The 12,886-nt window shown below is 48.5% G+C and overlaps 1 protein-coding gene across 2 annotated transcripts in view; it reads right to left on the reverse strand.

The window, feature by feature from the left end:
* The window catches only part of SEC11A (SEC11 homolog A, signal peptidase complex subunit), an 82,435-nt gene that overhangs the window by 50,406 nt on the left and 19,143 nt on the right, over positions 1-12,886 (reverse strand). The window lies entirely within an intron of this gene.

Genomic DNA, 12,886 nt, shown 5'->3' on the forward strand with positions numbered 1-12,886 from the left:
AGCTCTCCCCACACCACACCAGTTGCTTTGCCTTTCAAATAAATCTTTCAGAAAAATAGGTTCTTGATTTCTCCAAAGTGGGAAGAAAATACATGCAAACTATGAAGAGTACATTCGCAGGGGCAGGGCCCTTATCCTCCTTTCTACTTCAGTTTCCATAACAGTGCCACACATGTGGCAGATACTCACTAAGTCCTTATTAATAAATGCTGAGTGTGGGTTCTAATCTAAATTGTGACTAGAGCCCTTGACTCATGCTTGTTAATGTTGAACTCAAATCTGAAGATGAGTGTCAACAACCACTTATATGAGTATGAGTCTCAATCCACCCCTTATAGTATGAAGAAAGAGCCCTGTGAGTCCTCAGATGTGGGAAAAGTCAACTTTCTTGGACAGCTTGATAGGAAGCTTAAAAGGGGCCTCAGAGTGGAGAGAACATTTGAGATATGTATGAAGTCCACTTGACATGTGGGTCAAGTTGGCAGGCAAAAGGATATACCAAAGTCAGAGAACTTTCAGGAATAAACACACAAATGTAGGAAACTGGAAAATGTATTTGAATCATTCAGTTTGATTTTTCAACCTTATCCTACCTCATTAGCCTGACCTGCAGATTATCTTGCTTCCAAGAAAACTTGAGCAAGCCTGCAAAATTACTTTTAGGATCCACACATTTCCTACCCATGTCTGTATAGGTTCTGCTGAAATCCACATTCTTTTTTTTTTAAGATTTATTTATTTATTTTAAAGACAGAGTTACACAGAGCAAGAAGGAGAGGCAGAGGGAAAAAGGTCTTCCATCCACTGGTTCTCTCCCCAGTTGGCCACAACAGCCAGAGCTGCACTGATCTGAAGCCAGGAGCCAGGAGTCAGGAGCTTTCTCCGGGTCTCCCACATGGGTACAGGGGCCCAAGGACTTGGGCCATCTTCTACTGCTTTCCCAGGCCATAGCAGAGAGCTGGATTGGAAGTGGAGCAGCCAGGACTTGAACCGGCACCCATATGGGATGCCAGCACTGCAGGTGGTGGCTTTACCTGCTACGTCACAGTGCCAGCCCCAAAATCCACATTCTGAGGTTACTTATTTTTTTGTTTCTCTGTAAATTTTATTCATTTTTAAAGACTTGCTTATTGATTTATTTTTTTATTTTTTTGACAGGCAGAGTGGACAGTGAGAGAGAGAGACAGAGAGAAAGGTCTTCCTTTGCCGTGGGTTCACCCTCCAATGGTTGCCGCGGCTGGCGCGCTGCAGCCAGCGCACCCCACTGATCTGGGGCAAGAGCCAGGTACTCATCCTGGTCTCCCATGGGGTGCAGGGCCCAAGCACTCGGGCCATCCTCCACTGCACTCCCTGGCCACAGCAGAGAGCTGGCCTGGAAGAGGGGCAACAGGGACAGAATCCGGCGCCCCGACCGGGACTAGAACCCGGTGTGCCGGCGCCGCAAGGCAGAGGATTAGCCTATTGAGCCACGGTGCCGGCCGCCTATTCATTTTGAAAAGCAGAATGACTCAGAGAGGGAGAGACAGAGAGAAAGATCCTCCATCTGTTGGTTCACTCCTCAAATGCCCATAGTGGTCGATGTTAGCCCAGACCAAAGCCAGAGGCCTACAGTTCCGTCCAGATCTCCCGTGTGGGTGGGAGGGACCCAAGCATTTAGGGCATCATCTGCTGCTTCCTGCTTTCTCAGGCACATTAACAGGAAGCTAGATCAGAAGCAGAGCAGCCCGGACTCAAACTGGCACTTTGATATGGGATGCTGGCCTTGCAAGCAGCAGCTTAACCCCTGGTACCATCATGCCAGCCTGTGTACATTTAAATCATAAAAGACAAAGACAAGCAGTTGAGCAATTCCACTTCTGGATACATATCTCAGAGAACTAAAAGCAAGGTCTCAAAGAGATATTTATATGTCTGTATTAGTTTTGACTTACTACTACAATGACCAAGGGCAGGCTACTTATAAGGAAAAAGGCTTATTTCACTCGGAGTTTTCTAGGTTCAAGGGCATGACACTGGCATTGGCTCAGCTTTGGTGAGGGTCCTCTTGACTGTGACACATCATGGCAGGTTCAGTGACAGGAGCACCTGTGGAATAAGGGCTCACAATTCAGACAGGAAGTCAGAAAGTGATTGAGTGGGTCCAGGGTCTGGCTTTAAAAAACAAAAGATTTGCTTTATTTATTTAAATGGCAGTTACAGAGAGACAGGGAGAGATGGAGAGATCTTCCACCTACTAGTTCACTCCCGAAATGGTCACAGGTGCCAGGGCTGGGCCAGGTCAAAGCCAGGAGCCTGGAACTCCTGTTTTCCCAGGCACATCAACAGGTAACTGGAACAGAAGTGGAACAGCTAGGCCTTGGACCAGTGCACATGTGAGACTCGCTGTGCCACATGCTGGTTCAGGCTCAGGCTTTTATAGCAATTCTCTCAAGAGAACCAGAGTCCCACAAGAAATACCTTAACCCCTTTCTAGGGTACACACTTATGGACTGAGGACCTCCTACTAGTCACCACTTCCCAAAGGCTCGCACTGTCTCCCAGCACTGCCACCCTGGGAACCACGCTTCCAATGTATGAACCTTTGGGGGCCACTCACACCATAACTAAAACCTAGCCACACCCACATTCATAGCTGCACAACTCACAATGCCTAAAGGTGGAAGCAACCCAAGTGTCCAGCGTCAAATGAATGGATCGACAAAATGTGGCTTAATATTAACATGTGGAATATTAGTCAGTCATAAAAAGGATGGAGGAGCTGGAGCTGAGGTTAAACTGCCGGCTTGCGATGCCACATCCCATATCATAGCACTAGTTTCAGTCCCAGCTACTCTGCTTCCAATCCAGCTTCCTGCTAATGCACCTGGAAAAGAAGCAGAGGATGGCTCAAGTACTTGGCCCCTGCCACATGTGGGAGACCAGGATGGAATTCCTAGCTCCTGGCTTCAGCCTGGTCCAGCCCTGGCCACTGCAGGCATTTGGGGAGTCAACCAGCAGATGGAAGATCTCTCTCTGTCTCTCCTTCTCTTTCTCTCTCTGTCACTCTTCAAATAAATAGATCTCTTTAAAAATTTTTTTGAAGCTAATGCTTTTGTTTTATTTTATTTTATTTTATTTGACAGATGGAGCTAGACAGTGAGAGAGAGAGAGAGAGAGAAAGGTCTTCCTTCCATTGGCTCACCCCCCAAAATGGCCGCCATGGCCAGAGCTACACCGATCCGAAGCCAGGAGCCAGGTGCTTCCTCCTGGTCTCCGATGCAGGTGCAGGGGCCCAAGCACTTGGGCCATCCCCCACTGCACTCCCAGGCCACAGCAGAGAGCTGGACTGGAAGAGGAGCAACTGGGACTAGAACCTGGTGCCCATATGGGATGCTGGCATTGTAGGCAGAGGATTAACCAAGTGAGCCATGGTGCCAGCCCCTCTTTCAAAAGCTTTTCAAAAAAGAAAGCAAATCCTGACATGTGCTATAGACAAGCATGGATAAACCCTGAAGACTTTTATGTCATATGAAATAAGCCAGTTACAAAAAGACAAATGAGGTCGAATTCCACCTACCTAATATATATATAATGTAGTCAAACTCAAAGAAACTGAAAGTGGACTGGTGGTTGCCAGAGGCTAGGATTTGATTTGTTGCTGATTTGTAGGTATAGTTCTAAACAATGGCTGCCGATGGGCTGTACAACAATGCAACGATGCTTAACAGTACTGAACTAAACACTTAAGAAGGTAAATTTTAAGTAACAATGTGTTTGGGTACAACCAAAGAAAATAGAAAGATGGACATACACAGAGTAGAAGTGCATGTTCTCTTAGCTCTCCAGCTCTCTCTCTCCCCTCTCACACTCATCTCTGCTGTTGTCCCTACTGGTGCTTTTTTCTATGCACTGAAACATTATACTTTTTTTTTTTTTTTTTCGCATTTTCATGAATGGGACCACACTGTGCCTTTCCCTTCAGCTTTTGCACTCACTCCACTTACACTATTGCACGTCTACGAGTCCTCCAGTCCCCTGACTGGGCAACCATCTCTCCCATGAATCAGCATCCCTCTAACATGTGGCCCCGGGACCAATAATCTCTCAAGTTGTCTGCAGGCTATTTTATTGAACTAAAAAACCTTTGCTTCTATTTCCCAAAGATTCATTCATTTAATCATTTTTATCGAAAAGCAGAGCAACAGAGAGAAAAATGGACACAGAAAGAGAGAAAATCTTCTACTCCCCAAAGAGCTGCAACAGCCCAGGCTGATCCAGGTCGGATCTAGAAGCCTGGAACTCCGTCCGGTCTCCCATGTGGGCAGCAGGAGCCCAGGTACTTACGTCATCCTCTGCTACCTTTGAAGGCACTTTAGAAGGAATCAGAAATGGATCTGTGGGGCCAGCGCTATGGCATAGTAGGCTAATCCTCTGCCTGCAGCGCTGGCATCCATATGGGCACTGATTCATGTCCTGGCTGCTCCTCTTCTGATCCAGCTCTCTGCTAATTGCCTGGGAAAAGAAGTGGAAGATGGCCCAAGTGTTCTGACCCCTGCACCCATGTGAGATCTGAATGAAGCTCTTGGCTTCTGGCTCCTGGGCTGGCCAGATGCTAGCCACTGTGACCATCTGGGTGGTAATTCAGCAGATGGGTGGAAGCTATTCTCTCTCTCTCTTTCTTTGTATCTCTGACTTTCAAAATAAATAAATCAATCTTTAAAAAAACTGCAGAGCAGCCATAACTGGAACTGACACTCTGATATGGATGCGAGAATCACAAGCAGCATTTAACCTGCTGAACCACAACACGAACCCCTATATTATGACTTTCTCAGAAATCCTGTTACACTCATTTTGCTCTTAAAGTTTATACTGCCATGGCTCTATGAGTATGCCAGCTAACAGTCTATTAAGAAGACATAGGTAACTTTTTTAAAAAATATTTATTTCTTTGAAAGTCATAGTTATTGAGAGAAAGAGGAGAGACAGAGAAATCTTCCATCTGCTGGTTCACTCCCCAGATGGCCACACCAGCCAGGCCAATGTACCAGGCCAAAGCCAGGAGCTTAATCCGGGTCTCCGACATAGGTGGCAATGACCCAAGCACCTTGGCCATCCTTTGATGCTTTTCCAGGCACATTAGCAGGGAGCTGGATCAGAATTGAAGCAGCCAGGACTTGAACTTGCTCCCATATGGGATGCCAACACTGCAGACAGTGGCTTTACCTGCTATGCCACAGCACCAGCCCCCAAACTTGTTTTGTTACATTTCATTCTCTGTTCTCATAAATGGACCAGTAACTCAAACTAGCTGGTTAAAGGTTAATTAAATTAGGATGTTGAATGCTGCACTTTTAAACTTAGAAAAAAGATGTGAGTGAAACATTGACCAAGAATCCAGTGCAAACAAACATGGAGTGAATCTGTGTGTGAGTGTGGCATTTGCTGGTGAACAGCTATGAAGGAAAGTGCTGATCGGAAGTGTGGAAACCTCCAAGAGGCAAGTCTTTTTTTTTTTTTTTTTTTTTTTAATTTTTTGACAGGCAGAGTGGACAGTGAGAGAGAGAGACAGAGAGAAAGGTCTTCCTTTGCCGTTGGTTCACCCTCCAATGGCCGCCGCGGCCGGCGCACCACGCTGATCCGATGGCAGGAGCCAGGAGCCAGGTGCTTTTCCTGGTCTCCCATGGGGTGCAGGGCCCAAGCACCTGGGCCATCCTCCCGCACTCCCTGGCCACAGCAGAGAGCTGGCCTGGAAGAGGGGCAACCGGGACAGAATCCGGCGCCCCAACCGGGACTAGAACCTGGTGTGCCGGCGCCGCTAGGCAGAGGATTAGCCATTAAAAAAATGATTTATTATTTGAAGGCAGAATTACAGATAGGGAGAGAGAGAGATCTTCCATCCAGTGCTTCACTTCCGAAATGGCTATAACAGCTAGGGCTGTGCCAAGCCAAAGCCAGGAGCCCGGAACTCCATCTGTCTCCCATTTGGGTGATGGGGGTCCAAGCACTTGGGTCATCTTCTGATTTCTTCCCAGGTGCATTAGCAGGGAGTTGGATCAGAAATGGAGCACCTGGGACTCTCTCTCTCTCTCTCTCTCTCTCTCTACCTCCCTCCTTCCCTCCCTCCCTCCCTCCCTCTGACACTGCCTTTCAAGCAGATGAGAATAAGTAAATAAACATTTTCAAAAAACCAAAAATCAGGGCCGGTGCTGTGGCACAGTAGGTTAATCCTCTTCCTGCAGCGCCAGCATCCCATATGGGTGCCAGTTCTAGTCCTGGCTGCTCTTCTTTTGGTCCAGCTCTCTGCTATGGCCTGGGAAAGCAGTAGAAGATGGCCCAGGCACTTGGGTCCCTGCACCCATGTGGGAGACCCAGAGGAAGCTCCTCGCTCCTGGCTTTGGATCCACAGAGCCCCAGCAGATGCAGCCGTTTGGGTAGTGAACCAGCGGATAGAAGACCTTTCTCTCTGTCTCTCCCTCTCGCTTTCTGTAACTCTACCTCTCAAATAAATAAATAAAATCTTAAAAAAAAAAAAAAAAACCTCAGTGGCTCCTCTTAGAGTCAAAACAAACTTTCTAGAGTAGGGAAGAGGCAGAAAATAATGCAACATTGATGAAATTTCTCCCTAAAGAAAAGAACAATGTTCAAAGCTATAAAGGCATTCTTTCAAATTGTACGTCTCCTGGTCAAAATAATAACAGGTTACTTTTTTACCAAGCAGCTTTTAAAGCCAGTGACAGTGCTAATGATCAATATATTCAGTAAGAAAATTAAATAGGCTTTTGGCAAATTTCCTTTACCAAAAGGTATTGTTGGAGGGAGAAGATATTGTTGGATACTGCATAACATTGCTGGAATACAAAGTGAGGAAACACATGGTCTGCAGTCACCCAGAGCAGCTGGAGAGAAGTTATCCAACTTAAACAGGGGTATGTGTTTGGGGAGTGAGCCAGTGGATAACTCTGTCTCCAACTGTGTCTCAAGTACAAATAAGACAATAAATATTAACTAACAGCTTCTGTGGGTCAAAATGTAGGGTCAGCCTAGCTAGATATTTCTGTCATGAAGCTGTAGTCGTGTTGTCTGGAGGGGCTGAAGTCTCATCTGAAGGCTTCAGTGGGGAAGGAGCTGCCCCCACTGCCCCCGCCGCCCCCACACTCCATTCACGTGGCTTCCAATAGACCGGAATTCCTCCTTGGCTGTTGGGTTGAAGCCTCATTTCCTAGCTGGCTGCTGAGAAACCGGCCTCCCCTAGCTTCTCACCCTGTGGTTTACTCTGTAGGGTAGCTGTCAACATGGCAGCTGGCTTCCATTGGAGCGAGTGATCCGAGAGAGAGAGAGAGAGCAAGCCAGCCCAAGACAAGAGCAATCAACTTGTACTAACTTTCCCAGAACTTTCTCAGATTTTGCACATCCCAGGAAATCCCTCCATCCCAGGTAAGTCAGGACAGTTGATTATCCTATTAAGACAAAAGTCAGTTTTTTATAACCTAGTCTTGAAAATGACATATGAGGGTACTTCAAAACTGGAATTAAAAGATAAATTTGGGGTCAGCAATATGGCACAGTGGGTTAAGCTGCCCTCTGCAGCACTGGCAACCCACATGGGCACCGGTTCAAGTCTCGACTGCTCCACTTCTGATCCCTGATAATGTGCCTGGGAGAGCAGTGGAGAATGGTGCAAGTATGTAGGTCCCTGTTCTCATGTGGGAGACCCAGAAGAAGCTTCTGGCTCCTGGTTTTGGCTTGGTCCAGCCCCTGGCCCAACCCTGGCCATTGTGACCATTTGGGGACGGAAGATTTTCTCTCTCTCTCTCTCTCTCTCTCTCTCTCTGTATGTGTCTCTGCCTCTCTGTAACTCTGCCTTTCAAATAGATAAATAAATCTTTTTAAAGAAAAGATAAATTCATTTGGATGCAAAATAAATTTGAAATTTATGCATAGTTTTCCGTAATACACATTTTCATCAGCTTTTTAAATACTCATCCAACATAGGCATGGATTTCAACTTTTTGCACTAAAATAAACTTATGTTTTATTTTCCATGAACTTTTTTTAAGTAAACATGTATTTATTTGAAAGGCAGAGTTGGAGAGAGAGAGAGAGGGAAAGAGAGAGAGAGAGAGAGTGAAAGCGAGCTTCCATCCACTGGTTTATTCCCTAAATGGGCTCAACAGCTGGGGCTGGACCAGGCTGACGCCAGACGCCCTGCACCCCACCCAGGTCTCCCAAATGGGTGGCAGGGACCCAAGGACTCAGTCCATCTTCCACTGCTTTCCTGGCACATCAGCAGGGAGCTGGATGGGAAGCAGAGCAGCCGAGACTCCAGCTGGTGCTCTAACATGGGATTTCAGCAGCCCAGGAAGAAGCTTGGCCCTCTACACCACAGTGCCGGCCCTTCCCTGAATTTTTGAAATACCCTCACGTCATCATTTCTTTTGCATTCTTTTTGTTAGACATGAGTCCAAAACAGACTCAAAAGGAGGGAGATTCAATTCCATCTTTTGAAGAGCAGAGGAGCAAGGAATTTATGGACATATTTTATAACCACCACATCTGGAGTCCAGCTACATAGAGAAAGGAAAGTCTTAAATGAAAACTTTGCATTTCCTACCTTACCCCTACCCAACATAGCTACCCCCACCAACCTCCCTGCCTCCTCCCTCATTCCTCTGTTGGTGAAAGACACATCTCCTTCCTGTCCAAACCTAGCCCTTCCACTGCCCGAAGCTTCTCCCATCTACCTCTGGAACCCGCTCCCTGTAATCCTTCTCTCCTGTGACTTTCTCTTTTCCCAGCATATGATTGTGTTCAAATATTTCTTATAGAATCTGTGTCCAGTGCTTTGATGAGGTATAATTTGCTTATGGTCAAATGCCGAAAGAAGTGTACAGCTCAATGAATCTCAGTAAATATATGCACCCATCTAGGCACCGTCTGCATCCTCCTGACTTTGCTGAAAGCTGACTTCTGCACCCATTCTGCCACCGAGAGTCCTAAAGCAGCTGCTGGAACCCCGGGTGCTGCCTCAGCTCCCCTTTCCCAGCCTGCCTCTGGCGGCTCTGCACGACGGTTCCAGTCTCCACCGCGGACTCTCTCATCCACTCCTCGAGCGGGCGAATCCTGCACCATCCTCACTGCCTCCGTGTGGCCTCATCTCTTCTCCTTCTCCAGCTCCCTTCTCCACACAGCTCTATATCCTAAACACCTAGAGCCCTCCCCTTCCCCTGGGTGTCAGATCTTCTCGTCAACTGCCTTTGGACATCTCAACTTGAGTGTCCAGCAGACACCTCAAACTCACTCTGTCCCAATATCCTAGCTCCCCACGCTCAGAGACCTGCCCTTCTTAGCTGCCAAATCTCCACGAATGCCTCCACCCAATCACAAACAAAAGAAATCCTATTGTCATCCTGGTTCTTCTCTCCCCCACCTCCCAAATCCCATTAGTCACCAATGTCTTTCCTTTAAAAAAAAAAAAAAAAAAGATTGTTTATTTACTTGAAATCAGAGCTACAGAGAGAGAGGGAGAGGCAGAGAGAGAGAGAGAGAGAGAGAGAGAGGTCTTCTATCCACTAGTTCACTCCCCAGATGGTTGCAATGGCCAGGCTGGGCCGGGCAAAGTCAGGAGCCAGGAGCTTCATCTGGGTCTCTACGTGAGTGGCAGGGGCCCATGTACTTAGAACATCTTCTACTGCTTTTCCCAGGCCATTAGCAGGGAGCTGGATCAGAAGTGGAGGAACTGGGATGTGAACCAGTGCCCATATGGGATACCAGCATAACTTCACCTGCTATGCCACAAGACCAGCCCTGTGGTGGAATGAGAAGGTGAGAAGGTCATGAGAAGGTGAGAAGGTCATGCCAAGATGGCCACTGACAACAGAAACTGCCTGGCAACAAGCCATGATTGGATGGCTTCGGAAACCACATGACAACAGAGCCTGACTGGCAACAGGCTGTGATTAGATGGCTTTGGAAACTGCCTGGCAACAGGCTGTAATTGGTTAGGGCATAGACCGCCCCTTGACCAGATTGGCTGCCTTGCTATATAAGCAGCTGTAGCAACTGAAATAAATGAGTCTGCAGGCTGCTCGCCTCTGGCCTGCTTATACCCGACTCCCAGGGTCTGTGTGGTGACTCCACACCTCTTGCCCCCACCACACTCCTCCTCTCAGAAGAAATCAACCGCAACAGAGCCCCAATTTTATTTATGTATTAAAAATTAATATACCAGCTCTCTGCTATGGCCAGGGAGTGCAGTGGAGGATGGCCCAGGTGCTTGGGCCCTGCACCCCATGGGAGACCAGGAAAAGCACCTGGCTCCTGGCTCCTGCCATCGGATCAGCGCGGTGCGCCGGCCGCAGCGCACCTGCCGCGGCGGCCATTGGAGGGTGAACCAACGGCAAAGGAAGACCTTTCTCTCTGTCTCTCTCTCTCACTGTCCACTCTGCCTGTCAAAAAAAAAAAAATTAATATAAAGAGAACAGAGTTCATGTAGATACGAGTGTCTTTTTTTTTTTTTTTTTTGACAGGCAGGGTGGATAGTGAGAGAGAGAGAGAGAAAGGTCTTCCTTTTTGCTGTTGGTTCACCCTCCAATGGCTGCCACGGCTGGCGCGCTGCGGCCAGCGCACTGCGCTGATCCAAAGCCAGGAGCCAGGTGCTTCTCCTGGTCTCCCATGGGGTGTAGAGCCCAAGCACTTGGGCCATCCTCCACTGCACTCCCAGGTCACAGCAGAGAGCTGGCCTGGAAGAGGGGCAACCGGGACAGAATCCGGCGCCCCGACCAGAACTAGAACCCGGTGTGCCGGCGCCGCTAGGTGGAGGATTAGCCTATTGAGCCGCGGCGCCAGCCCACGAGTGTCTTTCTTAACGTCCACTTTCCTCATCCCCACAATCACTGCTTTGGTCTATGCCACTGTCACTCATCCCAGCTACAGCAATGAACTCCTAACTCATCTACTGGGCTGCAGCCTGGTTCCCATATCTCACCTCACTCCCACCATTCTCCACAGCCAGAATGATGTATACAAGCCATAAATTTGATTGTGTTCCCGCCTTGCACAAAACCTTTCAGTAGATCGTGGTGACTCTCAGGACAAGGTCAAACTCCTTAGCATGAGCTTCCGGATCTGGCCTCTCTGGCTGCACTCACTGCTCTCATGCTTGAGCGTGAGTACCTGCCTGAATGCAGCACATCCCCCACCTCTGGTGTCTGGTGTTCCTCTCTCCCTGCCTGAAAAGCTCTCCAACCCACCCCAGCCTTGGCTACTCCTCTTGCACCACCTCCTCCAGGAAGCCCTCACCACACTTCTATCAGCACACTCTATCTCGGTCTGGATCTGTTGCTCTCACCAGACTTGAGTTTTCTGGGGGCAAGAGCCTTGTCACTTATCTTTTGATCCCAGTGTTTTCCCTCTAGAAAACACTGAAAGAAGTGTTGAATGAGTGCATGGAATCCCTAAAGCCCTGGAGGCCCAGCCTTGCCACAGACAGATGAGATAAGCAAGCTTGTAAAGCTAGCATTTCCTCACTCACTGCGGCTGACCGGGACAGTACCCAGAGCTCTGGGCTGGAAGAGGACTTGATGAAGAAAGAAGCAGGAGAGACAGCCCTATGCTGGAAGAGCGTTCTTTCTCTTATTTGAGAAACAAGCACACAATGCCCACAAGAGGCAGGGCCGGGCCAGGCCAAAGCCAGGAGCTGGGGACTCAATCCAGGTCTCCCACGTAGGTGGCCGGGGCCCAATTATCTGAGCCATTGCTGCTGCCTCCCACCGTTTGCATTGGAGCCAGGAGTGAGAAATGGGAATGGAGCCCAGGTAGTCCCCTTTGGGATGCAGCCATCTTTTTTTTTTTTTTTTTTTAAGATTTATTTATTTTATTTGAAAATCAGAGTTACAGAAAGGAATATGGAAAGACACAGAGAAAGAGATTTTCCATTTGCTGGTTCACTTCCCAAATGGCCACAATGGCTAGAGCTGGGCCGGACTAAAGCCAGGAGCCAGGAACCAGGAGCGTCATCCAGGTCTCCCATGTGGGTGCAGGGGCCCAAGCACTTGGGTCATCTTCCACTGCTTTCCTAGGAGCATTAGCAGGGAGCTGGATCGGAAGTGGAGCAGCCAGGACTCAAACCAGTGCCCATATGGGGTGCTGGCATTGCAGGTGGCGGCTTAACCAACTGTGCCACAGCGCCAGCCCCCAAAGCCTTCTCTGATGTTCTTGGATGGGGTAAATTATTCTCCTAGGCAGCCATTTGGCCCCCTCGTTCTTTCTCTATCACAGTATGTATCACAGCACCGACCCTGGGATGCAGACATCTAATCAGTGTTTAACCACTACGCTAACCAGCCACTCCCTACAAGAGCTTTGAGTCTCTGTTACACGAAGGAACAACTTAAGGTATAACTACTAGCTTGCACATGCTATAAAAACTGCAGGGAGCTTAAAGAAGATTTTAGTCATGGCCTTAGAGGAGGCTTCTGAGGGAGACTGGGCTGCAGTGGGGTCAGCTTTGAACTGTCAAAGAGGCACACAATGGGGGCCGGCGCCATGGCTCACTTGGTTAATCCTCCGCCTGTGGCGCTGGCATCCCATGTGGGTGCCGGGTTCTAGTCCTGGTTGCTCCTTTTCCAGTCCAGCTCTCTGCTGAGGCCCGGGAGGGCAGTGGAGGATGGCCCAAGTGCTTGAGCCCTGCACCCACATGGGAGACCAGGAGGAAGCACCTGGCTCCTGGCTTCGGATTGGCGCAGCACCGGCCGTAGCGGCCATTTGGGGAGTGAACCAATGGAAGGAAGACCTATCTCTCTGTCTCTTCCTCTCACTGTCTGTAACTCTACCTCTCAAATAAATAAATAAAATCTCAAGAAAAAAAGAGGCACACAATGCCAAATACAGACCGGCAGGGAGCTTG

This window comes from Oryctolagus cuniculus, chromosome 12 (assembly GCF_051225735.1).
Source record: "Oryctolagus cuniculus isolate XC-2025 breed Fujian yellow rabbit chromosome 12, ASM5122573v1, whole genome shotgun sequence".
Taxonomy (NCBI): Eukaryota; Metazoa; Chordata; class Mammalia; order Lagomorpha; family Leporidae; genus Oryctolagus; species Oryctolagus cuniculus.